At 43.2% G+C, this 2870-nt stretch overlaps 1 long non-coding RNA gene across 1 annotated transcript; it reads right to left on the bottom strand.

Moving 5' to 3' along the window:
* Positions 1-1049: 1049 nt before the first annotated feature.
* On the bottom strand, positions 1050-1911 carry LOC136515034 (uncharacterized). The gene is made up of 3 exons (XR_010773936.1): positions 1604-1911; positions 1259-1375; positions 1050-1184 (listed from the first exon to the last, which is right to left on the bottom strand). It is a non-coding gene; the product is annotated as an uncharacterized lncRNA (long non-coding RNA).
* Between the last annotated feature and the right edge of the window lie 959 nt (positions 1912-2870).

The following is a 2870-nucleotide window of genomic DNA, read 5'->3' as shown; positions in this document are numbered from 1 at the left end:
CTGTCGGCCCAACAATCTCATCCTCAGATGAGTTTTCTTCGATGCAAATAAAAGACATGAATTAAAGTCTCTGATATAGCTTGGGAATAAACTGTTGAATGTTTCCTGTACAACTCTCTACCCTGCAAATAAAAGACAATATGCATAAGCTAGCAGTCAGTAGATTTCAAGTGGCACACTGGCTAAAGGATGCAGCATTACGGCCATTACTTAGCCATGTACTTGTTGGTGAGAATTTATATAAATATAAAGAATGAAAAAGACGACAAGAAAGATTGACATTAGGCCAACTCTTTTTGATTCTTTACAAATACATCTGAAAGTTAACATGTGGGCTGTGGGCATCAAATCGAAACAACAAAAAGAATATGGATTCGACCATAAGTAGCATTTGCCCTCTTTTTTTTAAAAAAAAGAAAGGTACTGTAGAGTTACAGGATTGTCAATCTTATCAGCACCATCAATTTTTGACAATTGTAGAACTCAACCAAGACACCCATTGAAGTGCTACATCCCTAGCTCGCAACCCAATTAAGAGTAAGTTATCGCAAGCCTAGCTCCCCAGCCATTATTAAACTGCATGAAGGGCTCCAAAATGAAGACCACTATTTGAAAAAAGAGTAAATAATAATCCCAATCAACTAATTGTCTTAACTTCATTTTCTTGGTAAAAACAGTTTATGCAATTCAATAATAGTAAAAAACAGTTGGCTGCCGGAGACCCTGCGCATAGACATCTTGACATACAGATTCTCCAGCCCATCCAGCTCACCCTAGCATCCGCAGGGAGCACCTGAGCTGGTGCCACCACTTATTCCGCAACCGCCACCAGCCGTGGAGTCCTTGATTGACGAGTATCAATGCTGAATGAAAATATATTGCACACTATTTCAAGTATACAGACTCCTAATACTATTTATATTCAAATTCGAATTATGAATATCTGATGACTGATGATAGTGAAAAACTAAATTTATTGCACAACTAAATTAAATTTGCTGAATTCTAACAAACAACCATTAGTCTGAGAATTAAAACAAAAGGGCAATGGCGGCTACACTTACGTCAAGCAAGTCGGCGTCGATTCTGAACTTCCACGATGGCAGACCAATTCCGTCACCTGAGTTGTTGTCACTCAGGCCTTCTTGTCCAGCAGGATCGAACAAGAATACACCAGGAGCCATCTGCAGCAACACACGGCTTAGTACAGTTCCTCGTAGCAGTGTATCGAGAAATAAATCAAATAATGCACCAGAACCAGGATGCTTGCTGATGGATCTCGCTACCACGTGACTCCCTCAACCTTGTTGCCGCTGGATCCTATGGACCTCGCCCCGGTGGAGAGGGCATCGTAGAGGAGGACGGCGCCGGAGATCTTAATAGCAACGGTGAGGATAGGGAGAGGTAGAATGCAATCATATGAGCATGTTCCAATAGCACCTCATTCACACACGAACATGATTAAATAAAATTTGCATAATCTCAAATATGCAGCGATCATCTTATAGTAGTGTTTCTCATGATTATCATGAAATCTTTGGCTGAGTAAGGAAATTTAAGGAAAAAATTATCATCCAGAATAAGATGAAATCATAAACCGCACCTGATAAAGCAGTTGTAGTCGCCTTCTGTTAGCGCGGCATCGTCGAGGGCCCCTTCGCAGTCGTCCGACGGCGGTCGGCGTCGACGGTATGGCTGTCGGACGAGGAGGGGGCGTTCTGGCGGCGTCTGAGGGCCGAATTGGCGTCGTGGCGTCCGGCCGACGAGTGCCTGGCGTGCGGCGGCGGTGGGGCGTTGTGGTGTCCGGCGTCTTCTGCGGGGTGGCGTGGATTCGCGAGAGCGCACCATGAGAAGGACAGGAGGGCGCGTCGATGTTGACCTGGCGTCGATCGACGATCCGGTTTATGTGGAGATGAAAGATATCTGACCGAGCGAGAGAGGGGCACCGCATGATTGTTTCCTTCCATGCATATTATTGTTTCCTTCCATGCATGTGGCCTCAAGTGATCAATTTGTTTCCTTCAAAGCGGGCGGGGATCGCAGGGATGACAGTTTCTTTTTCTATCACGCGGGGTATCGTAGGGCCGTAAGGGAGGAGCGACCCCAAAAAAGTCGCACAAAAAATTGTCTTACTTTTGTTCTTTTTAGTTCTAGAAGATAATTGATAACATAGTCTAATTTCTACGTGCACACTTTTGGGTGTCAACAATCTCGTCAAGAAAACGAGGTTAATTTTGGACATTTAAGTAAGATATTCTCTTTTTCTGTGTAAGGCCTTTTTGGAACATGAGAATTTCTCTAGTTCTATATTTTCTTGTCAAATTGAATTAAGTTTATGAAATTTTATTACAACTTGTATTGTACATGAGATTCACGCGTCACACACCACCAAGTAGTTAGCCTGTACTACCTCTGTTTCCAAAGAGATGTAACTATGGTTAAAGTAATTCACGTTTGAGTGAGTTTCTAGTAAATAATATTATGACTCCAAATCAATTTATTATGAAAATACATTTCGTTATTAATCATGATAGAGGAATGCCAACAGGCTTAGATTCACTTAATAATGAGATTACAAGAGGGTTACATATAAATAGAGGATACAGGGTAGCCCAAAGGGCCAGGCCAGCCTGGAGGAGGTGGCATGTAAAGGTAGGAAATAAATACTCTAACACCCCCCGCAGTCGGAACATCGTTAGAACGAACGTTCAGACAGGAGCAAAAATCCATAAAAACAGAAGAAGAAAGGCCCTTGGTGAAGACATCGGCGAACTGCGACGTGGTGGGAATGTAAAGCACACGGACAGCCCCAAGGGCGACTCGTTCCTGGACGAAGTGAAGGTCGATTTCCACGTGCTTGGTACGCTGAT

Source organism: Miscanthus floridulus, chromosome 17 (assembly GCF_019320115.1).
Source record: "Miscanthus floridulus cultivar M001 chromosome 17, ASM1932011v1, whole genome shotgun sequence".
NCBI classification, from domain to species: Eukaryota; Viridiplantae; Streptophyta; class Magnoliopsida; order Poales; family Poaceae; genus Miscanthus; species Miscanthus floridulus.
The sequence above is the reverse complement of the archived record's forward strand: the minus strand, read 5'-3'. Positions and strand labels throughout refer to the sequence as shown.